Here is a 27,864-nt window from a genome sequence, read left to right as displayed (position 1 = left end):
CAGCTCCTGCCCCTAAATGCAACATGACCAAGACTGCAGACATAATTCCTCTTGCTTTTTGGCTTTTTAAAATTCAATTTAGTCTCATTTTCTCAAGATTTCCTGCTCATGATCCTACTATCAGTTAGGTACACCTCTGATCTAGTAAAATGAATTGTTATTAGAGAGATATTTAATTAACAGTAAGAAAAACAGAAAAAGCAAATTATCAACATATGTAATCGTCCAAAGGAGGCACACGAATATTTTGGCAAAAGCGGTCATCAAAATTTAGAGTACAATATATTACTGTATTACACTACTGGTGAGCTGTAATCAGGCTATGTGCAAGTTAGTAAAAATCAGAACAAGAAAGATTATAATTAAACTAATCAAAATCATACAGGCGGTATAATAAGTACTTCTGAATTTTGATGTCACATGCTGATTCCTAAATTTTGAGAACTACGGCTCTACATGATACAAGCACCCTATTGGGCTCCATCAAACAAAAGTCTTATCGTAGAAATCCCAATTCCTTAAAAACAAATCTGGATGTCAGACTACAGAGACTAATGTGTATTGCTGAATGAAAAATTCACCTTTGTGAAAAGAACTTAAGGGCTCTAAGAATGTATTATGATGTTTAGAGTCCTCTGAAATGACAATAAGCCATATGCTTACCCTCCAGTGTTTAAGAACGCTTTTTTTCTAAACATGCAAACAAAAAAACCTCCACGCCCAACAGACTAAAGGGTTCCCACAAAATTTCTATCAAAATGATTTCTTACAAAAAAATCTACATAAAAAACCCCCACAAACTTCTCTTTTGGTAGTTTCATGTCACCTGAGTCTGCTTACTCTTATAGGGTTCAATATACATTCTACAATCTGCCAAAACAAATGAAGTAATATGATATTGTTATAGTTTTAGCTCTACAATTTTGACTTAATTTGGTGGAATTAAGATGTTCTTTCCATTTTAATGTGTACCTGACCTCAGATTCTGACATAATAATTATTTAGAAGTTAGTATTATCTTCTAAGAAAGCCAGTGTTTCAAACTACTCAGCATACACTCCCTGGCATATGCAAAACTCAGCTGTATATACAGAAAATTTAAACTTTTCTAAAAATTCTTCTTAAGTATTTTTTAATTACCTTAGATCTAAAAGCTACACTCCCTCTTCACAAAGCAGCATCACTGACTTTGCTTTATCAAACAAGCCTGGGAATAGAGTCGGAAAGAAGGCTGTGCCAACTCTATTGAGGTCAAGTGGATTGAAGTCTGCTTGTGCTATCTGAATCACACATTGGCAGATGAAAAGACATGCCTTTTACCATCTGTAAATTTTAATGTGCCAGATTTTGGCTGCCATGCAACCTAAAGTATTTACTTCACTGAGGTACACAGAAAGGAAAAAGACACAAGAAGTTTTTATCTAGATTTAAACTGAGAAGCACTAGATAAAATCAGTGTATGCCACGGTTTAACCATTTAAACTTAAGCACTGAAGTAAATTTCTCATCCATATAGAGATGTTCTGATGAAAAAACCCCAACACTTTCTCTTGATGTCTCCACATGCTTCCTTTCTGCATTCTAGAAGAAAACAAATATGTGGATTTTTACAATGGCCTTGAAAATGGCATTTAACTAAAACTGAAGGTACATACAAATGTCTGATCCTTTCAGGGCTTGTAGTCTCAAAAGACCACTGCAAATGCAAATAGCTATAGTTGTTACTGAGGAAACAGAAACAATGAGAAGAATAAGAATGGCAGTGGCTGCGAGGACAAGAAACAAGACAGAAATTTGCAAGGACAAGAAACAAGACAGAAATTATCTTCCTTGCAGCAGAAAAGCTGGAATCCAGTTCTATTTTGCAGTAGTAAGGCATGTGGTAGACTAAGGATAACTTCAATCTGCTCTATAAACCTCATAGTCTGTACTGAATATCCATGATTTATGCTTTGTCCAGAAATAGTACACAGTGGTGCAGCAAAATACTTTTGGCATATTAATACATTTGCTCCATTGCTTGCCCTTTAATCTTTAATCCCCTTCATATTAATCCCTTATTTCTCCAAAATTTGTACTGAATAAACTGATATTATATTTTCCCTATATCTGTCAACAATTTTTAAGGAAAATTATTTTTCTCTTGTTGTTGTCAATCAGATGTCTACTGAAACCAGAAGGGTATAACAGTATTTACAGTTTTGCATTGTTGATTTTCTCTTGTCACTAGCACAAATAAGAAGGTAGTTTAAAATTAAAAGTTGGAAAAAAACCCAACAAAACACACCACTATTTCAGTGAAAACGTACATACACAAAAGGCATATGTGGAGCCATGTTGTCTGTCTTATTGCTTTCATTCCAGTTAGACCACTCTTTTGTAATTTTTCCTTGTTTTCTCATGTTTAGCTTCAAGAGCCATAAAATACCTGAAGAGCCTACATTAAGTAGGATGAAGGATGCCAAATTTAAGCAAAGTTTAAGAGACTTAGAGGAATTATGTAGATTAGGTGAAATTTTGATCAGTCGTACTCTAAAATGGAGGAAATTCCTTCACAGACACGTCAGATGCAAAATCCCCCATTTCTGCAACAGAAGGAAAAAAGGCAACAAAGCATGCCACAGAGATACTGTGCTCACTGTGGAAAAGCCTTTAAGCAAATTCAGATCTGCAAGAATTGAACTATCTGAATATAGGGAAGAAAGAACAAAACAAGAGATAAACAGATCAGATTTAAAATCATGCTTTTCATCTAGCTAAAGTCACTTTAATACCTACTGAAAAGAAAGGAGAAATTCCAAACTGTTTTTCTTCATTCTGTTCTCTGAGCATCTGATGCTGTAAGCAACATCAAAAATACCAAACACCTAGAAACTTTACGAAATTCCAACACCTCCCAAAACTAGGAAGATTTGAATTGTGAGCTCTGTGGCTACTGAAAAGCACAAGACCCCTTTCCATAAGACCATCCCCATTGAATGACATTAGCTTTTCTGTTCCAAAAACTGGTTAGATGTTGCAATTTATCTTTAGCCTGGAGAAAGTGAAAACACAGGTGCAAACTCAGCCTTCAAAGCCTCTACTGCAGCTCTCCTGGACCACTGCCGGCCACTTTCCCCACTCAGACCTATTCACTTTTGTTACCAGAGACAATGACAAAAACCCCCAGAATTGTCATACAGGCACCAAATATAGCAATTTGCAAATGACTTCCATGTGTCAGAGATGCAAATATTGTACAAGATAGACTCTTCAAGGTACCACACACAGATAGGGAGCCTCTCGCCGTACTGCATACAATTTCACCTGTTGGCAAACCTCCCCTAGCAGTGACCACTGCAATGCACTCACGGACACTACGAGTCCATTGTGGTAAAGGGAATGGACTACACATCCCAGCTCTGATTTCTACGAGTTTTCAATTAAACTTATTTTCCTGTTGGAACATGGATCACATGCTCCACCATGCATACTTCTGTATTATTAATTTGTTAGCTTGCACGAATCACAGTTGAAAACCTTTCAGCCTTGGTTTGCAGCAATAAATTCAACTGACAGCTGAAATTTGGAACGCTCACTTAATATTGATTCTGAATGTAATAACAAGCGACATGACCTTTTGGAGGGTGTAAAATATGGCTGCCACAACATCTGTGCCACATTTCTTGCTGTTTAGTAATATGCTGTAACAGCATGGAGCTGGCATTGAAGTTAAGCTTTATTATCAAGCAGATCACTTCATCTCTCCGGCTTCATTAAAAAACCCCCCACAAAACCTTACTCCTCAACCCACCCCCAAAATGCTTCCCCCATCTAGAACTTGTGCATACATCACTGTTTTTAAGACCTAATTTATTTTGCAGTAAGAAAAGAGATATTGGGCTACTAAAAAGAGACCCCCTCTGTCAGACATGGCAATTCCAGCAGACTGAAAATCAGTACATGTCTTTAGTCAGTAAGGAGAAAGGATTTCACATCTCGTATCTTAACCAAATATCTGTCAAGTTACAATGTTTACGGTTATCTTTCCACATATGAGAAAATACCTTTATATCTTTCCTTCCGTTCTGACAAAAAAAAGAACACATTAATACCATTTTTGTGTGCTCTGACACCATGAATGCCATTTTAATTTAGCATTACCCCAGGATACCTTGAACTAATCTTGCTAGGCTGGATACAGGTTGGTTCCTTTCAGTAATTTCCTTTGAAGTGCTGGTATCTTTAAAATATAGTCCAAGTAGGCAGAATATCAATTTCTGTATTTTTTTAAATTCCAATTTAAATAACTCAAATTATCCAAGCAGTCTAACCAAGTTTCAAAAAGAGAATTCTGCTACAGAAACCACACCCCCCACAATGCATTACAAAAAACGTTTTAAGTATCTCCTGATTTTTTTTTCTGCCATAACAAGTAAAAAGAATCAATGAATCCCTTTATACTTATGAACAGCACCTCTTTGATCTCTTAACGAATAATAAGCACAGTGAAGCAGATCTTTACCATGACATTTTAATTTTGTATTTTTTTATTTCAGTGTCTATATTACCAAACACTTGGTAGCAGCTGAAGTTTACTGTTCAAGAAAAATTAAAAAACCTTCATAGTTTACAGTTAAATAAAGCTTATAGACAAGAGACCTGTTGGCACTCCTAAAAATAGGTGTAATATAAAGAATATGAAAATATTTGCTTTAAAAAAAATCTTAATAGACCATATACTGCAAGCTTTGCTATTATATATATTTGTACTGGCCACAAGGCCAGTAGAGGTATAACCTGTATCAAACAGTCGATGAACACCTCACAGTTACACACTGAGGACAAGCAAGCTGCTCTTTGAGTAAATGTTTTATAAAAAGTTACAAAGACAAAGAATTGAAGTTTATAAAAATATACAAACTATATAAAAATATTCCTTGTGATGTAACCCTGGGATGGTGGGAAGATATTCCAAGTACGTAAGTTTCAAAGGGTATTAAACACGGTATACATGTACTGACACATACTAATTCACACATAGTACATTTAATAAATGTATGCATATTTGATTATGACTGAAGGCAGAATGAATCTTTAATGATTACTAGATACTTAGAATTTGAAATACATTTAGATCTATTATATACACACACTATCATATTAAAATGGCTAGTTCCTGTCTTTCTCTCCCCTGTTCTGAACATAATTTAATTTAATTATAAGATCAGTACCTGAACAAATCAACTCTCCCATTGTGCTCCAAAAGATGAAACTGAGACTGTAACAAAACATGATGAAAGACTGCTTGGGCAAGAAGTGAGAGAATGACTAAAAGAAAGAATTGTTAAATTGTTTCAACTACAATGAAGTCTGGGACTCATCTTAAGGAGTGAGAGAATAAAATAAAATACTTTAAAAGCTGTAACTGACCTTTGAGTTCCCTCCAATCTCATAATTAGCTATAATCATAGAGGAATAAATCCCATGAAAGTGAAAGCAGTGGAAAAAAGTGTTACCGAAAGAACTCGTGGGTTTGGTCTTTACCCAAGCTTCCATGTCATACACAGAATGTCCAGAAACTCCAGCAGATTAATCTCTGTTAAGTATATTTGAAATCTGCACACTTCGACTGCATGACAGTTGTTCTCTTGAGGAGCAGTGTTTAGAAGTCCTACATGATGGAATCAATTGAAGTGCCAGAGATAGCCATACACTTACGGCTTTGGAAAACATTTCTCGCTATGTAATTGTATTAGACTTGAGAGTTTAACCGCACAACCAGGCTTTCGAGTTTTAAGTAGTATATACCAAATCCACTGTGATTAGTCTCAATAGTTTCAAACATGTCTTCCTTAAAGGCTTAAATCTACAGCTTCCCTGCACTATGAAACTAGTTGCCCTCCCTACTGAGATGCTGATGTGGCCTTGCTTGCTTGCACCCTTTGAGGCATCAGAAAAAGCAGAGGTAAACAACCACGAATTGGATTACTCCTACATTCACAGCTGAGATAGAATTCAAAACTAATCTGATTAAATGTATATTATGAGCCACTAAGAATCTTTTTGCAGCAATTACCAAGCTTCCACACATAAAAAAGGGCATTTTATTTAGCACTGGGCTAATCTATAAAGTGGTAAACTTCAAAGGGAATGCTGGGGGGAAAAAAAAAACAAACTAAAACACCCAGAAGTAGGTTTATAAAGTACGGATATTTCTTTTTTATTGAACTGCAAAGAATTATTTCACATTCTTAAATGCACCGAAAGACTTTCAAATAAATTACAATTTCTTCTTTGGACTTTCAAAGCTTAATTCCCAGTGATATAAATTCTGTAAGTTCTAAAAACGCTCCAGAGCAGCAGCTGGAATGCTGTCACTGTTTCTGATACACATCTCAAAACCAAGAGCTCTGGCTGGTTAGAGTGGAGGGAAAGCACGCTAACTAGCAGTGGCTGACACCTGCCTTAAAAATTCATAGCCAAGATTATATGACAATTATATTTATGCTTCTTAATTTCAATTAAAATTTGACAGAGAACCAAATATGAGCTATGTTTTATCTATAAACAGGGCTGAAAATTTTTAAAATTAAGTAATACAGTATAATGTTATACATGCATATATGCTCACGCACATCTGCAAAACTAGATTTTTAACAAAGCTGTCAATGAATATATATACATAGCTGTAGGAGTACAAGCACACAACATGGAGTGAAATTCCAAAGTATAGGAGGAGAAGCTGTAAGTGGAGGAGGGATGCAAGAGGGAACACCACAAGATGGCACTTTCCACATTCCTGCTCAGAAATGAGGGCGTTCAGACAGTTTCCTTAGGTGTCTGTCCACTACTGTGCAGTTTGGTAAACAATCAGGGAGAAATTCAAGTTCACTCAGAAATCTGTGATGTGACCATGCTCATGGAGACACAGTAGAAGAGCATACATGACTGGGAAAAGGACCATTGATTTACAGAGGACAAGCAAGGATGAGAAAGAGAGGAATTACCACTTGACTGCACAGAGTACCACTCTGAAGAGATCATAAAATGACTGGGTTTGGGATCCTGAGAAAGCCTGTGAAGGCAAGGAGCAAAAGTCTGCACTCTGACATGAGGGCAGGCTTCAATACAGTCAAGGGATTGCTACAGAGAACCTCCTGGGGCACAGCCTTGAAAGCTATGCCCAGAAGGTGTGGCACACAGTGAGCAGGCAGTGAGTCAGGGATGGATGCACAGGATTTTATAGGATTTGCCAAGAGTGCTGAAAAAACTGATGGATATTGTCATAAGGTGATATTCACTTGTGAAAAATCATTGCCATTGAGTCAAGCCCTTGTTAAGGCTATGATCATCTAAGACAGGCAAGAAAGAGAACCTGGGGAACTATAGGCTGACCAGTCTCACCCAGAATGATGCCTGGAAAGAATATGAACTATTTATGTTTGAAAACCTGTTCCAAGAACTTCAAGAAGATAATCAGGAATAGTTAATGCAGATTTACCAGAGGGAAAATCATGCTTGACCAAAATAATTACATTCTGTGATGAAATGACTGGCTATGGAGGCAAGGAGAAAGCAATTGATGTTGCACTTAGTTTTTAGTGAACCTTTTGACACGCACTCCCACAGCATTCTCAACTGGAAGTTGAAGAAATAGTCTTTGCACAAATGGACTTTTTGGTGAGCCAAAACCTGGCAGAATTGCTGAGCTCGAAGGGCAGGAATTAATGACTGTCCAGCTGGCACCCAATCGCAAGCAAAATACTGCAGGGGCACCAGAGTCTGTATCACTCAGTATCTTCATCAGAGACCTGGACAATGAGACAGAGTACACGGTCAGTATATTTTTGGTTCATGTTTAATTTCAACAGTGGCTGACACAACAAATTGCAGTATTTCAATCCAGAGGAACTCAAGGAATGGTTCACAGAGGCCTCATGATATTTTGCAAGGAAACAAGAGTTCTCCAAAGGTGGTGGAATCCCAAGAACCAGTACAAGCTGGGAAGTGAACAGCTGAGTGGCAGCCCTGCTAAAGTCTACTTTCTTAGTTCTATGAAATTCAGAAACTTGACTACGAAGGCTCAGGTCAGAGAGTAAAGTGAGAATCCTCTTTGCTGCTCTCAGTAAGCTGGGAAAAAAAATAAAAACTACAGTTTTCAAATATCATATTAGGAATATAGTGGTGTACATGTTAGTTTAAAAAAGTATCGTATGTCCATTTAATTATTAGCCTTTATTGATTAGTAAGTACCAGTTTCAGCAATACCCAGCAGTTGTCATTTTTAAACTGAGTCCAAAGACTGGATGGTTGCCTTGTTAGCTATTTAGAACTAGATGCAATAAAAGACACAAGGACTTGCAGTTAAGCACTGTAGCACTTGCTTCCCGTTAGGCACCTGCAATTCTCCACAGATAATATGTCAAGAATTAGATAACTCAGAAGTGTGAGTAGAAGCAGCAAGAAAAACTGGAGGCTTCTCACAGAACTGCCTTGAGTTAGTCAACAGGAAGCACAGAGCATGCTAAAGCATCCAAATCCCATCCTACCTCTCCTTTCCTGCAAAGCACAGGCACACAAGTCGGTGTTGCAGGACACACGTCTGTCTAGGATCTAGATTTTCGAATGTTTAAACTTACAAGACTGGAATAGTTAATCCAAAACCCTACCTACAAAAATGGAATATTTGAAGAAAATAAAAAGAGCAAATAGGTAGTTAAAGTATAACCATAAATAAAATGTACTAATCATGGAGACTGAGATGAATACTAATCATGAGATATAAAACTATATGTATTTTATAAAAAAGAAATGCTGGCTCTGAAAAACATTCTTTACATTTTCATCAAAACCTATGTGTATATGAATCTAAAATTAACTATAGATAATGACAAAGTTAAATTCCATGGATGCCATCAATTCAAACTCATCATAACGTGTAGTGTCACTTTGTTACAAAAAGTTTTAAATTCATCAAAAGTCAGAGCCAATTACAAAGTAGTTTAAGTGCCATTAATACAGAAACCTGTGGCAGTACACACCAAGCAATATTCTTCCTAACACGATACTACAGGTGCTGTGCCATAGACATTAGTATGCATGATCTCTAAAATTGATTCCAGTAAGGACAGACAGATCTACTTCAAGTACTGTATTCCCCAAACTGACATCTGTTTTACTAAGAAGTCAGGTGCTGACTCTGTCATAAGGTTTTTTTAAGTGACACAGAAATCCAATAAACTCAAATAACATGTTAGATGAGGTCGTAACTACAATTTGACTTCTGGACCCAAAAAGTAAACACCTGAAAACCAAAGCAAACCCAAACCACTGAAAATATTTCTTCAAAGAATTCTCAGATAAACTTAAGGAAAGTCACCTTCAGATAAACTCAAGAATGGTTTTTTGCATCTATGTTGTCTTCATGCTGCAAGAAATTTCCTCAAAAGAACGCACCTGCATTAGCTTCAGTGGTCTTTTGAGAAGCATAACTGTGGAAAGTATCACCAAGATATCCACTTCTGTGGTCAAGATTTGCTTCAAAAAAATCTTTAAATGACAACCACAGTAACTGCTATTGTCCAGAAGTATTTTAATAATGTTTCTTGATTCCTCACTTTTATAACTCAATTTCTAGGTTAGCAGTGCCTGTTGCTTTGGAAAGTGTTTATTTGCCATTGTTCAACTTATCTAACATAAAAGCTAAGTTCAGGGAAGATTATAAATAGGGTTTCTGTTTCTTATTGAGTTTCCTGAGAATATCTACAAACCAAGAGAAGTCTTGGGAATATCCAAATTTGGGCTATGTGTCCAAAGGGCCTACAGGTATCAGCAGTTAAAAATTAGTACCTCTGGTCTCCCAGTGCCCCCCGTGGAAAAGCAGGTATCAGCAAGACAACTAAAGCTAAAGGACAGAGCAGAGTAATTAACTAGTGAGAGAATTTCAAATGAAACACACTCTTCTATCTTAGCTTTAGAAATAATTATCTATCCATAACTACTCAGGTGGCTACCTCTGCAGTTAATGAACAGAGATACACACTACTGGGAGATTTCTCCCACGCCGTCCTAAGATGAAGCATGAAGGAAGGATCACTCTGTAAGTGCCTGTCTTACTTTACTGATGATTAAATTTGATTAATAGCATATCTTTTATATTAGCACAAATTAGACAAGATGAATTCTATCTTTATTTTCTTATTTTCAAGTAGTAAGAAACTTAAGCCTCCAGGGCAGATGTTATTAGGAGTCTGTAGAGTGGTAGAACAATGTAATTTTCCTTACCATGTCACTTGTGCCACTTCCCCTTCATCTCTAACATATTAGCATATGCTACTCTTTATTACCCTGTTGAATTTGGTGCTATTTATGTCTACTGAGTCATGTATGTTCTATTCTGTTAATGCGACTAACCTCTTTATTTGGTATTTTGCTTCAAGCTCCCACTCCTAGAAGGAGCTGATTATTTGAAAGCCTCAGCATTGAAATCCTCCTAGCTTCAGGAAAACACTTTTTAAAAAAGGATATGGATGTAGCCTAAGGATTTAAAATAAAAAGGCCTCTAAAAATAATCCATTTATAGAAAATAAGCTCATGGTATCATCAGACTTAGCCCATAACCTGCACTTCAAAATTCTCCTTATTTTTAGACCTGTTATTTAACTATACTTATATTTTAACCTTGTTGATGGAAAGAAAGATGACAGCCACAGAAACATCTAGACAAAACACCAACATCTAATTTGCATGTTTACTAGTAGTATACATTGAAACATAGGGCTGCTTCTCCCCAGTAACCTCCCTGCTAGTATGATATCATATTAGTGACTTCTCTGTATATTTTTAGGTCATTCTCTCATTCAATTGCTTTCCTGTATGGGGAAGCTTCTAAAAGGCACAGTTCTATCCACTTACCTAACTTTACCACAGGCATATTGGCTGTATGTAAAGGCTGATCTGCTAAACCAGCAAATACAAAACCAGCTCCTTCCATTGTCACCTTTAGAGTTTGGGCATACACATGACATTGCACAAGTGCCAAGATGTTAATCTCAGGCTGTGGGTAAAATTTATCTCCCAAAGCTTTATCATTCTATGTCTGTAGTAGATAAACCTCACTGTGGATGTTTACTGTGAGAGCTGAAGAGTTCATCTACATATCCATTTGCATGTGCATATCAGTCAGTTGCAGAAAAAATTGAAGAGAACAGGATTGGTAGAGCTCTCCATTGACACACAGAGCATGAACATTTATCCAGCAATCATAAATATGTATTCTGACAACGTTCTTCCATCCCAGTATGCAAGTGGAGACCAGAATAGCAAAAAGTAGTGAGACATACCCTCAGAAACCCACGGTTTCCAAATATTTTCCAGGAATATGAAATCACTAAGAACAGACAAACACAGGACATTCTCTGGAACCTCTATAACAATGCTTTTTTTGTACAGGTGAAAACATATTCACACAGTCAAGTGGAAAAATATTCCAAGCAGCTTATTAATCACAAATACAGAACAAACATATCACTGCAACTGAAAATCATCAATGCTAATGTAGAAGGCATCTCTGATTAGAAAATGCTCAAAAATGATTATACAGATGAGCAAGCCTGATTTTTGGGATCATTTTCTTTCTGCATCTGACATGTAAATGTAACTATTCTGATAAATAAGAGTAGGAAGCACCGCAGTATAATACCAAAAGTTGTACTTAAGCTTAAAGTGATTTGACCAACTTTTTAGTGAGGAAGCTGTGATTAACTCTATGTTTATCTGTTGCTCTGCAGACAGGTTGCAAAGTGGAGACGTAAAACGTGCAAACCATGTTTGGCAGAGTGGGTCAAAACCTCTTCTCTTCATATGAAAAATTCCTAGGACTAGTACGTTTGTAACCTTGGGGAAAGCAAATTATATACATAATTTAAAAGAGAAACAAGAATCGAAAGAGCCAGGGGAGAGGAAAAGGAGTTAAATCTTGAAATAAGTCTAGAAAAAAACCCAGAAGCCATTTGCCACTAGTTCAAAGGACACTATATGTAAAGAATAGTAAATGCCATCCCTTTCTTGTCCCTGTTTCTCTCCTGAGTCATACTTATGTCATGTTCCATGGAACTGGGAAGTGGGTTGACACACAGGACACATCTCTCAGCTAGGCAGAGATGATGGGACTGTGCTTGCCATCTACTGGCTGGAATACACAAATATCACTACATTCAGTAGTATGCTGTTTGACAGTTGGCCTGTCAAAAAAACACATACAGATTGGCAAGAGGAAGAAAATATGGCCCAAGTAGCACATGCAATACTTCTCAGCCCAACAGACAAGCAAAGAGGAATCAGCCGTCACTAAGATGAAGGGGTAAAGAAATCCAGGAGAAAAGGGAAAAAAGGGAAAGCTAGTGACACATTGTGCTGGTAGCTTAGAGCCTGCAATATATCTCTGCTGTTTCTGAAGGATGCATGATACTCAGCTCAATGTCTTCCCCTCTCAGTTTTAGGATATGTTTTCCCAAAATGTCTTGCCAGGTATAAGACAAGCTAATTCCCAGCAAAACTAAAACGATATTACATGTTAACAGTTCCTAGGGTGATTATAGATTATAACAGTTCCTAGGGTGATTATAGGCAGGTGTATATGCTCACACCTGCCCAAGGTAAAAAGTGCACAGATAAGTACATGGAGAACAAAAGCTGGAATGCTGAGGCCTTGTTTCTATGAATCCCTGATGCTCATGCATTGGCACTTTCAACCTCTCAGGAATCAATTAAAAAAAGTCACATTCAGAATGCAGCACTTCAATAGCTCTGCTGGCAGCAACACTTTGATTTGTTTGACATTTACTGATCATCTGGTAAGCTGAATGCTGCAAATTCTAAATTGCAGAAAGACAAAGCTAAGGAAGAAACAAATACCAGCACCATGAGGCTGGAGGAACAGAGAAGACGGGTAGCATTCTATTAAATAACTCTACACATAAACATGATCGTTAAAGCGAAGGATCAAGCACTAGGGATAAATTGTACTCACTGAAGTTCTTTACTCCAGCACTGAATGGCTTAAATGGTAATGTTTCCCACTACAAAAACCTCCATGAAATCTTCAGTGTAAACAATAATTCTCTCTCTCTTGTTTTAATTAGGCCCCTCCTTCCTGCCACACTTAAGAGTAACTTATCAGGCTTTTAACACAATGCCATTAATAAAACATTGTCTGAAAATCAGGATTAAAATAATTACAACACCACGGAATTGCATCTTTAAATCCCATTAACTCAGACTCAGACCATCATTCAAAAACAGTTAAAGAAAGCTTCATGAAAATAACACTATTTTGAAACATTAGAGGATTCAAAATACTTTTCCATTTGTTCCTTGTCTTCACTGATGCTCAGTTTCCATTACTAGCATGTAGCCACAGGAGCATTTCAGTGCTGATACATCAGTATGGGAGTTAAAAAGTGGTATTATGGAATTTTAGCAGTTTTGCGTAGGTTTCTAAGCTATGACTGATTCCAAAGTATTTTAATAATTTATTGTAAAAGGAAAACAAATGAAATCATGTAACAACTTGAGCTTTTATCATACCAAGTTGTGATCAGAAGTTGTGGCATTCCATAACTTTGCCCATGTATGCTAAAGATTCTTTAAATAGAACGACAAGGGCTTTACAGTGGTTTAACAAAACACTTTGTAATTAATAGGAAAAATACAGGCAGCCATGTAGTATTATGGCTGATTTATTAACCATCATTACTGGATGTTTCAAATCTTGGTCAAAGTGAAAACAACGCAGATACCTCTGGTACCACAGAGGCATAAAGTTCCGTCAGGAATGTTCGAATATTTCTGATGACAAAAATATGACGAGAATAAAAGGAATAAAAGACGACGATGACACCTTTTCTTAAAAAAAAAAAAAATAAAAATCTATTACATGAGATTATGGGAGAAATATACCTCCAAGCCACCCCACCCACAAGCTGGTACAGCCTTTGTCTTCAAATGGAGTGCTAGATATTTTTCTCAAAACCAAGAAATGAAAACAATAGAACCAATGACTGAAAAAGGGAAGTCTAATCCTATATATTATAATTTGTTTCTTAATGTGAGCGTATTTACACATTGTAACAGATACTGATTCCAGTAAAAAATTTCAACACCAAAATAAAACGGGAATGATTAGAGGTGTCACTGAAATTCTTCGCAAGCATCGCGAAACTATCAAATTCTCTTCCCTCTTTTATAACACCAAAGAATAAAGACTTTTCTCTATCCAGAAGTTTAAATGGTCAAAATTACTTTCATTTCCCACCCCAACAGACAGAGTGGGAATCAAAGTATGGTTCAGAGGAACAGTAAGGTCCTCAGGCTAGCCCCAAGCATGCTGAAGAACTACAGCTGTTGAATTTTTTTCCTTGATAAGCACACTAGTTATGGTTGTGCTTAGGTTTCATATGAGAAAGACTATAAACCAAAGTAAAATTGTGCAGTTTATTTTTTTTTTTAAAAGTGTTTTCATGAAACTACAATTTAATAAATAAAAGGCAGTTACTACATTTTTCCCCACATATCCTCCTCTGCTCAATCGCAGTGAAAAAGTTTACAGTCAGAATCTTTAGCTTTACATTTAATCAAATGTTTACACAACTGAGCTTGAATCATGCAACATCTTCATGTGACAAAAGAATGCAAGGTATTAATAATTATTACTGTTTTCCATTTAAGAAAACTTAAGAATAAGCACAAGGAGATTAGTGATATTTTTCAAGCTATCTTTCTAATTCATTTAATTCTATACCTAAGTAAGGCTACAAAGAATCATTGTATTACATAGTAAGCATGGTTTTTTCAGTTAATAACACAGAGATGTTAAAAGAACTTTTCCTACTTATAAAAAAAAAAGAAGTTATTTTTCCTCCAAGTTGAGTGACGTCAGGTAGTCCTTACAGAACAAAAATCCCATGTCTCCCTAACAGGAAATGGACAGTAACATTAGGGTTTATCGTCAGCTATTTCACTGTCCTGCATTTTTTTTCCCCTCACTTTCATGCAAATGCATAATGATACAAAACTCCTAGTTGTTCAGAAATCTATGACGGCAACATACTAGACATAACATATGTTGTTATTTGCGTCACCTTTGCTTCACAAGGCACACTCACTAGGTAGCCACTTCTGTACGTAAGAGGGTAGCGAGATCACGGAATTACAAATCTGGGAAGAAGTGCTGCACAGACTGTACAAAATACAGTAGCATTCTAGAAGGAGGTGTTCTGATGGGTGAACACTGATGTGCACCAATCTTAAGAGATACTCAAACCGTGGAATGACAGAGTAGGTTTCACGGGGAGAAGCTGACATAGCAGCTCAATAAACCATCACAATCTGCGTTATCTTCAACATGTGCTGGTGTAGCAGAGATAGGATCAGGAATATGGGTGTATGGGGACCAGAAGCACTTACAGAAAGGGATTTCAGCTTAAGAAAACATAACAGACTTTAGTGCTTGACAACACACTGGTGACTTCATAAAGACAGACAATCATTTTTACTAATATGGACTAACTATGCTGTCTCAGTTGAAAGACAGGGATAATTGAGCTTTTATCCTTTTTGACAATAATATGTAGTCCACTAAGTTAAATATCATTGAACATATGTTTTGAAAAACCTCTGAAAAAAGGCCTTTATCCTTCATCTACTAAAGAACTATTTCTCAAGATTAAAAAAGAGCTTCACTATCTCCTACTTGTATTTTCCCTATGTAGTTAACTACAGATAAGGACACAGAAAAAGAGTCTTGCTGCATAACATTTAAAGTCAAATAATGATTACTGCTAAAGATTAAATTTGGTTCAGATTCAAATTCCATTTGCATCTATGTGCTGTCAGTGAAGCTGCAATGCACACTAATCAGAATTTTGGCCAAATCCTGAAAAAAATTAATGGAACAATTGTTCACGAGGGAAAGGTATACATTTTTACTAGAAAATTAATTATTAATATACTTTTTAAAGAAATTTAAGGATCTTAAGTTTTAGAAATAATTTTTCCTATTTACAAAAAACCTATGATCCCACAAAGGTTTGTGAAGAAACTTTGTGTCTTCTTTCTAGAGGAATGAAACAGAATTCTTTTATTTAGATGGAATGAAAAGCTGGTGTTTGGTTTTTCTTTTTCTTTCCTTCCATTTTGTCTTCACTGGATCCATAACAAGATGCACTCAGTTACTGCAGTTTATTCACATAAGAAAACATTGTCTTAATGAGAGCAAAATTAATAACAGAATACATCTTGCTATCTTGAAAAAGACATTTTTTCCAAATCTGATCGTCAATACACTTTTTATAAAATTTAAAACTGTAGCTACTTGAACCAAAGGCATACTTAAAATGCCAAATACAGTTTTTCTTAACATAAACTAGGTCTGTTGTTTTTTCATCATGTTCTGACTGTATTATAAAAGAGTGTACCTATCAGTGGTAATGAAAACTATAGCAAATAACAATAATAAACATTCAACATTTGAAAAAAATGCAATAAGGAGAGGAAACTATTTGCTATGAATCTGACTTTCCACTCAGTGTTGCTCCTCTGTTTAATACTAATGTTAAATTTGGGAATATTGATTCCAATGTTCTGAGTTTATAGTCTAAAAGAGGTTAAAAATCATAACTCTATGCATTTGTGGAGTACCTATGAAGCTCTCTATGGGAAACATTGGTGTATAAACTTAAATTATAACTACCCAGTGTATTCATTAATATACTGATTTTATGTGTTACTGTCATGCAGGAGATTTGGTTCTGAGTTTACACTGATAGTTAAATTCCATTCCCTACCATAGTCTAAAGCCTACATACTATACCAAGTGTCAAATTAAACATCTGTAGCTGAAATAAACAACTGTAACATCATCAGTAGTACTGCTGGGATATTGCATGTTGTGGGGGACAACATTTCTATTTAAATTCAACAGTACAACAAACAGGTTTTTTTTATTCTGGCAGAACTGAGGGGAGAGGAGGGAAAGTAACTCAAATGGCTAACCCAGGGAAACAATTCCTGCCGCCTCATGTCTGAAAAGAGACCCCAATAAAACGGTGGTATACAGGTCCCCCTACAAGAGTCATAATTCACCAGCAGATGATATTTATTAAACACATCTGATCTGCAAGAGAAAAGATTTTTCACCAATTTTATATGTAGCATACTGATATTTGCCCATTTGTACCTGTAAGACTAGTGAGCTGCACAGTTTGATTCATGTTTTGCATAAACCACAGATTTTATTCCAGCTCCAGAAAATTATCATACAGCATGACTGTCACAACTCGTGGTCTTCCCTTAAAGAGAAAAAATTCTGTAATACACCTCCACAAAATAAACAATATATGCTTCTACCCCTAGCCCTACTTCCTCCCTGCAGACAGACTCAGCGTGTGGTTCCTGAGGAATTAGTTGTAGAAGAACTCCCCTGCTGACAGCAAAATGCCAAATGCACGTCCTGCACATGTAATGTGTCTGACATTTCCACATCTCACCAGGTTAACGTTTCTGACAAGTGCTTAAAAATATATGTCTTTTAAAATGTGTGTTTATTGCTGCCTTCCTATCTCTACTTTATAAAGTTTTAAAATGTTATTTTACTCATGAAACCACCTCCACATTTGTCTTTTGATTTAAGTAATTGCTTTTTGAGGGTCAAATATCTTTTTGGAATCAATAGGTACATTTCAGTTGATGGATGGTATAAAATGTGCAAATATTACCTTCTTCATCTACAACAGAACTGTTAAAAACTGAAAAGAGTAAACATGATTGACAGATTTAACAGGGGCAGCACTGAAAATGTTTTAACACCCTATCTTATTTAATGTTGTAATTCTTTGCAGTAGGAGACCTTGGGAAAATCTGCAGATTTTTCAAGTGTTAAAGCAATTTCTACCCTACCTCTGTTTTTTCCCCATTCAAGTACAAGTTCCCAGTTGAGACTTTTTACAAACCAAAGAGGGATCTGGCATAGACACAGGATTGGTGCATCAGCTATTGTTGTAATTGAGTCATTACAACAATTTTTCTTAGGGAGCCGTGTATAGTATTTGCAGAAGTGCAGTACTAAAACTAACAGCTTCCAAAGGGTCTAATGGCATTACACCCGATGTACATTAATTTTTCCTCAGAACTTCTAAAATGCTTCTGGATAGCAGGTCAGTCCTCAACTTTAAAATGTGAATCGTGGAAAGTGATTTTATCTAACTCATCCAAAGAGATCCTTGGTTGTTTATCTGGTTTCACATGAAATAATTCTAGTATACATATAAATATCTACACACGTTTACAATTATGTTTTATATGCGCTTTGGAATTAATATTTAGAAATAACGTTTGAAATATTACAAAATAAAATTGAAATATTAAAAATATGTTTTTCTCTCAATACTAATGGTATTGTCAATAACAGTAACAGTCATCAATACTAATTAAACTTTATGATTTTGCAGTGGGATTCTTAAATGACGATAATTTCTTTTAGAATTCAAATAATTAAGCATTCCTCAGTAACATGCTGCACACCATAAAAATTATGAAGTCCAAAAAAACAGAGACAATTTAAACTCTGCTACAGAATACCTGCACCATTCAGTTAAGGCATTTTTTCCTTTCTCTACTCTCAGTCTCCTACTTTTTAACTTTGCCTGCCACTGATCATGATAAAAATAGATTTCAAGGAAAATTAGAGGGTTTTGAACTTCCCTGGTATTCAGTCAAAGAGGTCATTCCTGTTTCAAAGGAAGACAGACCTCATTGGATGCAACACAGAACACTGAGTTCTCTATAAATTCCTGCTATCTGACCTAGCCACAACTACTCATTTTTCCTTCTAACAGACAATATATATTGACAGTTATAAGAAAGATGGCAAACATTGTCATCAAAATATTTTTTGCTTGACCTGAAATCACAATATTTAAAAATATTGCTCAAGAATCAACAAAGGAAATGAAGCTTATCATTCTACTTAAGAGAAGATAATCGAGTTCAATGCCCTTATGCAGAAAAGCTCTACCTCCAGTGCATGAGAATAGCTGAAGGTACAGAGTAAACTTGGGAAAAAGAACTATGACATATTTAGATGCAAGATAGCTGTGTCATATAATTTGCTGAAATACATTAAAACCAATAGAGTATTACAACATATGCACTGCAGATAATATTTTTTTACTCTGGTTTGCTCTGAGTTAACCTCATCAAACATCTATAGAAATAAACTTGGAGTACTCATACACTTCCTTAGTGCCACAGCAGTGGCCGTCTGACATGGGATAAGGTACAATTAATTGAAGCAATACCTTCTGAAAATGGCTCCAACCGAATTGACAAAAAATTGTATTTACTCTCTAAATCTGGCATCTAGTGATTCCCTCCATTTTTCTGCATATTTTTTGGAAAGACAAAATTCTCCAATAATCCACTGGAAAGGAATCCTAGAACAGCTCATTTTATTATGCCAGGCATAGTAGGCATATATAGTCACGAGGGCAGCACGGGAGAGGATAGAATAACTTCAGACTGGCCTCACGTTCATGACCAAGATAGCGTTACACTGAAGAGTTGAAGTCCCTTCTTTTCCCCATCAGGATCACGCATTTGGTACCCTGTTCTGAACTGCACACCTTCCAATTTACCAGCTAAACTTCATCAATTACTCTTGGCTATAGATATGAGGACTTGGCCTTCATTATGGATATATTCTGCTCCTGCTTGCTTTCTTCAGAAATACATTCTGGATTAACTTGTTGTAGAAGTTTTCCAAAAGTCGTAACTTCAAGCAAAATTTTGATAACTGACTGATTCCATGCTCTCTGTCTCATCAGGGACCGTGAATGCCCCTGACTCTGAGACAACGTTAATAAAGTTCATTTACCTCAATAAATACTTGGTTCTGTCTTGTTAATCTGTTCATGTGCTAAGGAAATGAAATCATGTAACCAACTAATTCTTAAGATATCTAAATGATCAAATATTAATCTCAACATGTACTGAAGACATTCACATACTATCACTATGTGAACCGTATACTATACTTGCAGAAGATGAAAAGTGAAGTTATTTTAGAGACTTTTTCTGATAAAGTTTGGCTTAATTAGTCTCCTACTGTGCTTAATACTCCCCAAAGAGCTTCCTGTTTTTTTGTAATTAAAAAAGATACATATATGAAAAAAAACCTATAGTATTATCATTCCTAACGGTCACAATGTAATCTCAGGCCAGTTAGTAGATTCTATGCTAGTGTTATGAATATTTGTGTACAGGTGTCATTTTTGCCTTATTTTGCACAGTCCAGTCCCATGCAATGCAGCATGATATTGCAGCACATGACAGTATAATGTTACAACAGGTATTACAGATACAGAACAGTGACTTTGCACATGACAGGATTCTCAGAAGCTAAAAGAATTGATTCCTCTTTCTCCATTTCCCTCTTTTCTTGTTAATATTAAGGCACATATTTCTTAAAAGGCTTAGATATAACTCTTTTTTTGCAAAGTTTTGTAAGTTTAATCTTTGGTCCTTTAAATTGTCATCTCAGTTTGAGGAATATCTTTCCTTGGCATATAATTGCATTTTTATTAAAACATTACTGTAAATATTATACTGTATTGTTAACTGCATTACTTCATTTTGTTACAAAGTTCTTAAAGCCTAAAAAATGTCTTAAACTCTTATCTAGCTAGCAGATTGAATCATGATTGTGTAACAGATTGAAATCTCCATAATGGGAGATCATATCAAAATTCCTCTGGAAGTCTGTTACTTCTTAAATGAACTCTTTAAGATGCAGGGGAATACAATTGTGGGGGAGCGGGAGAGAGAGAAGAAAAGTGAACTAGTGGATTCAACAAAAGAAAGGAACACAGCGCATAAGAGAACTAGGCTTGTGGAAAAGGGAGCTCAAAAGCACAGTGAAGAAACAGCTGTGACTAATTTATTTATTTTAACCAGGGGATGATAAAGGGTACCTGTCTGCTTGATTTAGGGATCAATGTGAAAAACACAAGCCTGCCTGTCTGAGAAATTGTCTTACATCAGATGCAGCAAACCTGTCTTGCTGTGCCCCTACAAATACCTAAGAGCATTCACAGACCCGTTGAAGGGAAGGAGACAAAAACAAGGAACAGGAACTTCTATATTTTAATTTTATTCTTTTCCCTGTTTTATTTACTAACATTCAGATAACCAATTAGTACAGAGTTAGCATCAGTAGGAATTCAGATGTTAACCTGTAAATGGGCTTTTTTGTGCTTTGTGTTAAAGGCGCTACATAAAGACTGCTCTAGGGACTCATATCCCCTACGTAACACATATATACTGTATAGTGAAGTGCCATCAGTCAGGCACAGAAATACGAGTTTCAACAAGAACAGCTGATACATTTTGACATACAGGTTACCAATATCTCCAAGCTATTGTAACTAAAAAGCAGAGCAAGTAAGACAGCTGAATGCCTGCAGTTCGTCAATTAAAATCAAGGCATTCAGCTTGAGGAATCAGGACCAAAGATTATATAAAGGTTTTAGCAACCAACATGTTTAAAAAAGGAAAAGAAAAGCAAATTCATGAGAGCAGTAAAAGGAACATAACACTCAATGCTGAGGGTTTCTTCTGGATATTTTGTATGACAGCACTGCCCAAGCTGTAAAGAATCATAGCACCAAACAATTTGGAAAGAGCTTTTTAAGACCAAAACACTGAAAAACAAACAAAACTTTATTATGCCTGTAACAGACTCAATCCTTTCTTTTTCTTGTTTTTTCACATCGAGCAAGACTATTGTACTCTCTCTCTTTGTCTAAACTCCACCAGTGTGATAATGTGATGTTGCTCTAATTTAACCCCATTATTCTTCTGTCTTTCCCGAAGTGAAATGCCACTTCTCTTCTTCCCTTTGAGATTCATCTCAAACAACTGTCTTTGTTCTTAATGAGACCAATCCATATGTTTGCTCCTGCATATTGTATTCAGTTAATGGGAAGATTTTCTAACACTATAAAACCCCTTCTATTATTTGTTCCAGTCAGCTTTGTGTTCTTTTCAAAAGCTGTTATAACGGTTACCTTTGATAAAATGTCCCACATCCAACATGTTCTACTTCTGAATAGTCATCCCTCCCATGAACTCAAGCTTATTTATGTCCCTTCAGCATATGCATATCTTCTTTCTTCAATTTCTTCCCTCCTCATTGTATTGTATGTGTTTAAAAAACCTAAACCAGAATATACAGTGAAGGTATTGCAGCAAAGTACTACACGTGAACTGATACACCAAAACCATAATTTAGGTTATATGTCAACAATTATACTTTTAAATATCTGCTTTGCTGATTACCAATAAATCAATAAATAGCCATTATCAAGAAGAAGCAAGTTAATCTCATTGTTTACTTTGGCTGTTTTTTAGCTATTAATCAATGAACAAGAATGAAATTATGTATACTAAATACTCAGCTGGTTTTTTTTTAAATAAAAATCAGGAATATATATAAATTATAGAAAAGTAACTAGATTAGTGAGAGTTTTGTATGAATGTACATGCACGGTGTGAAAACAAAATTCACTGAAATTACTAGCTTCTTTTTTAATGTGAAACAGCTTAATGACCTTTTTGATTCAAATGGAGACTCCTGGGGCTCAAACAAGTTACTCTGGCAGCCAGATATTAACATGATATTGTCAAGTCTCAGATAAATCCTGTATCCATGCCATGCCACATTATGCCAGAAGCAACAGCAGCACAGAATGGTGTGGCACAGAATGGTGGCCTTACACTCACCATGAGAGAACACGAGTAATCCTGGAAGATATCCAGTGTTATCAGGCACCCCATATGGACGTGAGATGTTTGCTGCTGCTTTGCTCACAAAGTAACGCTGAGGAGCCCTAGTGGTTTAAGTGGTTCTCTTTTAAAATAGATCTCATGGCTCTGTAAACATAAGGCAGGACACAGGAGCTCACGCAATTGATTCCAACACTGTTGCATATAGCATGCGTAACAGTTGTATTGCTTTAGGTTACGGTGAACATGAGTCCAACAATTTATGTCCAGATTTATCTTGGTGAATACCTAGTAAACTTATCCAGCACCGAGAAATGTCTCATGGCTACTGTTACTTCATTTTTCTCTTATGTCCTTTCCCCATCAGATATCATCTGAGTTCTACCAAACAGGCTGGCGCGCTGCAGTCTAACCACTACAGCATTTATCTTGAGCAACTTTTCAATTTTTCATAGTAACCTACAACTATGACAGGATTTACTAAAACAGTTTTTCTCTCCATATTTTATTTCCTTGACAAAAAGAATACATGCTCTTCTAAAAAGCCTTAATACCATTATTTAAACATCACCTTTTACCAAATTCTCTTTTCAGGCAGGCTTATGGAACTTCTGTGGTCAAATCTTATTTTCCCAAGAAATAAGAGTTAATTCTTATATATATAAGGGTTGGAAGCTGAAGAATTCCGACTACAGTCTGAAAACATACATCATACACAATTAAAAACCCTCACAACCTCACTGCATGGGACTGCAGGAGCCATACAGTAACCATAGCTACTCACTTCAATGAAAATGAAAAGAAATAGCAATGAATAACAATGAAATCATAAAATACATTATGAAGAGCCACACTGAATCCTGATAGCTAAGAAAACCTTCTTAATGTAAGGGTGAAGAGTATGTGTAAGACAGACAGCTTTCTGGTTTGATTTCCCATGGACATATTTATCTCTTCAACAACATATTCCAAAGTATATGTAGGCATCCATTTTGACACTTTTGGACAGGACAAGAACAGGAGAATTTACCAGGTGTGTGTTGTTGTCTGATAAATAACAAGAAATGTGCAATTTTTGTCATAATCCTGTTCCATTCGCGTATGTAAAGTAACATCTATAGTAGAGGACTTAATGTGAAGAGAATGAAGAAAACAGCTTGTTGCAGTCTTGAGAAATCTAGCACAGCACCAGACTCTCCATTGTGAATTTACACAAAACATTCTGAGACTAAAATTTTGATCCAGTGCTGACAGTCTGCCAGTTTGTAAAGCAATTGTTACTGCTGACCTTTCCTTGCACCTTGTAGATTCACTAAATATATGCCATGAAGAAAAAGATCGGGCAATTCTCTCAAATACAACATGGGAGGCACAGGAAGATTTAGATCTTGTTGCTTACTTACAGGGTAATTTCTAGTATTTTAATTCTTATTTATGTATGGAACTGACATCATGTTTCAAGGCAACGAACCTTTTGCTACAAATAGCAATAGGGCTCCATAACAGGAGTGCCTTTAAACTCTGCGAATCTAGGAAAAAGCAATTGTTTATCATCTGGCATTCTTATACAGTGTAATGTTTAACTAATGCAGAAGTTGAAGTACTACTGTCTCATGTGCAACAGAGAATTGCGTTCAGATAAGGTTTTTTGATGATATTTTATAAGATCAATTCTGGGAAATACTGGAAATCTGGGATACAGGTGTAATTTATTTCAGAATGGTTATTCTCTTCTCCTTTGATATTCATGCCACCAGAATAACCCACAGCGGTACAGTGGACCAAGCAATGATCTGGGTTCTGAATAGAGGTGAAACTCCAAAAACTATGTCAAAAGGCTCAGTAGTACAAGTGCCTATACTTAGGTCAAGATTATTATGATTTCAGGAAACAAATTACAGGGCTCACACAAATTAATTACCTCTTTCTATGCCACAGGCATGTAGAGAGATATTAATACAGACCCATAGAACAATTAAGGTTAAAAGGAACTTCTCCAGGTCATCCAGTCCAACACACCCAGCTTGAGACACAATTTTAAAGTTAGATAAGATTAACTTCTTGCTCATTTTAACTCTTGATAGGAATATCCACATTTTATAACTTCAGATACCTATTTTTGGTGCCTGAAATAGGAGCAGCAAGAGGAAGAGATGAGCTTAGAGCCCTAACCATTACTATTGACTACATAAGGGGTCTAAAGTTTGGCACAAGCATATGAGACCCTTTCACACAGGCAGACGTAAACAATAAACAATCTTCTACTCTTTCTGTGTATGCTATTTTTCTATGTTTAGACAAATTATACAATGTACTTTTGCATGAATAATGGAGATTATTTCCAGAACTTAAAAATTTGCTGTTTACCAAAACCTATATGAAATAGATGACATAAAGATGCAGTGTTCAAGTGACTCCAGTGTTAGAGCTTCAGGCATTAGAATAAATGTTTCTCTTTGTCAGATCTGGCAGATTCATAACTTATTTGTAAATTGGGAAGACTGTTTCAAAGCTCCCCCATTCAATGATGAAATCACATTTTCCTGGTAACCCCAAGCATGTAATTTATCTTCGTCAGAAGAAAGCCTTCAATGAGCAATAGAGCAAGTGTCACCTCTTTTCATTAACAAGAGATCTGCTAGTAATCCTGACTCTCCCAGTCTACATGGGATATGGATGGGAGGCAGGGGATTGGGGAAGAAATGTGAACATATATGAACATGAGCATATATTAAAGAAATAGCTGTTATTTTCATATAATAACATAACTTTTTAAACTGTCTTCTAAAAATAACTATTTTCCTTCTCCATTTCTTATGTTTTTAGCAACCCTTGTACGTCAACTAATATTGTCTCTTCAGTTTTTTATTGTTATCTAAATGCAAATCTTCCATTTTTTCAAGATGAGTTATGAATAGCAAGTTACATTTACAAGAAATACTGGCATTTCCTTGAGGTCAGATTTTTTTTTTCCTGCAGAAAGAAACAATGAAACAATAATAAAGTAATTTGTCACATCACTTGACTGAAATATGTGCCACTTACACCAACACGGATCAGCAGGTGCACTGCTGCATGAAGTACTCCCTCCTGCTATTACTTGCAAGGTAACATTTATAATATATCAAGATGAAAATTAAAAGTGGGATTGAACAACCTTAAGAAGCTATGGAACTCCAGGGTTGCAGATGTTTAAGTACAGACAAATTTAGAAGAAAGATGATTAAAGTTGCATTTATACAAAACATATTAATATGTCAAAAGCTAACTGATGCAACCACATAGGAATATTTTAAATAGCAACATCCTAGAAAAAAGTTATTCAAAACACTGCCTAGGATATGTGAAAGCTCAAAGTATGGTACATAGTCACCAACATAAGTGTACGAATATCTCAGTGCTATATAGGAAATCCCAGCTGGGAGCAAAGCAACAATTTGAAGAAGCATAAACTAATGTCTGGGCTGAATTTAAGAAAAAGATTTTAGATTAAAACTCTAAACTCAAATATAATTAGTTTCATATTATACATATAAACAAAATTTCCTTTATAGAATTTCTGTAACATTTGTTTCAGATGTGTAAGAAAAGTAAAGGTCATGCTACATGTAAAAATAATACTTCATCCAAGTACTAAGTTACAGAATTTATATCTACACAATAAAACAAAGTTCAAAATCACCACTGCATCTTCTTCTGTATGTACCTGCCATGACACAAAAATCTGAATGGCTAATGCCTTCTTCAACTTTAAGAACAACTGGGATCTCCCTCAAAAAATGCCAGTCAAGCTGTTAGAGGTTACCAAGGTGCTGATTGGATCTAAGATTCTTGTGGAAAAAAGAAAAAACAAACAAACATATGAAAAACCCAGATGGGAAAAGAACCCACCCCAAGAGCTAAATCTACAGAATAAATCATTCTCACTATCAGGAAATGCAGGTCTTAAACTCAAGAGTCTTGTTTTTGAGCAAGCAAATAGGACATCCTCTGATTTAACTGTATAAACAAGAACAGGATATTTGTATTTTAATTATGTACCTTTTAGCTCTTAACCATTGATTAAATAGTTTCCAGGCTTTACGAAGATGCACTTAAAATAGTTGTCAAAGCTTAACTAGCTTATGAAATAATAGACAGATAGATAGATAGATAGGTAGATAGATAGATAGATATAGATAGATAGATAGATAGATAGATAGATAGATAGATAGATAGATAGATAGATTAGATAGATAAAATTCTGCCAAGGAAAACCATATCCTGACCCAGCTTCAGAAACGGGACACTTTGTGAGAACTTAAGATCTGGCGGACAGCCAAGACTTGGGGGAACCAAATATCATATGCTTCGGAGGCTTCTGCAACACTAGAAAAACGCTTCAGATAAAACTATATTAGGCAGCATTACACAGAAAGGGCTGTCCTTAAATGCATCCAGGAAAAGCCTACTGATATATGTGCTTTGCTTTTACGCTGAACTAAAAGAACCATGTATATTATATTCCAGCTAAAAATACCCCTAAGTACTGTTTTAATCAATGTATGAACTACTTGCTTTCGACAGAGTTCTGTTAGCTTTTGATTAATTTTCACCTCTAGTGTACTAATTGTTGAGTCCCTTAACTGGCTGATTACAATCCAATACAAAGTGTATGCTGGACCCCTTTTCAACAAATTCTTCAGCTTATTGAAAAAGAAATTATGTTGAAACAGCTGCTAGAGTATGTTTAGTATTTCGTTTACTCATCTACATCTTGTGCATGTTGTGCAAGTTTAGCACAGATTAATTATACATTATGCCTCTTAGCATGGTCACTCAGGAAAGCACAACTTGTGGTGCAGTCCAGATTTACTGTCCTTTGTCTTCACTTGCACATGCATTTTAGAACAATGAACATCTGCTCATGCTACCACTCATGAACTTCTGCATAGTATGAACCACACCTAGCAATGACAATGACAAAACACGGTGAAGGCTGTGGATTTTGTGAGGTATACACAAACAATTCATAAAGTACATGCAGATCTTTATTATTCAAAA

At 35.9% G+C, this 27,864-nt stretch overlaps 1 protein-coding gene across 11 annotated transcripts in view; it reads right to left on the bottom strand.

Moving 5' to 3' along the window:
* Positions 1-27,864, bottom strand: part of TENM2 (teneurin transmembrane protein 2) — a 727,803-nt gene that overhangs the window by 271,305 nt on the left and 428,634 nt on the right. The gene's annotated exons all lie outside the window — the stretch shown is intronic.

The sequence above is a fragment of the Athene cunicularia genome, assembly GCF_003259725.1.
Source record: "Athene cunicularia isolate RWA chromosome 13 unlocalized genomic scaffold, athCun1 chr13_part1, whole genome shotgun sequence".
Classification (NCBI taxonomy): domain Eukaryota; kingdom Metazoa; phylum Chordata; class Aves; order Strigiformes; family Strigidae; genus Athene; species Athene cunicularia.
Note: the sequence above shows the minus strand (reverse complement) of the source record. Positions and strands in the feature narration are given on the sequence as shown.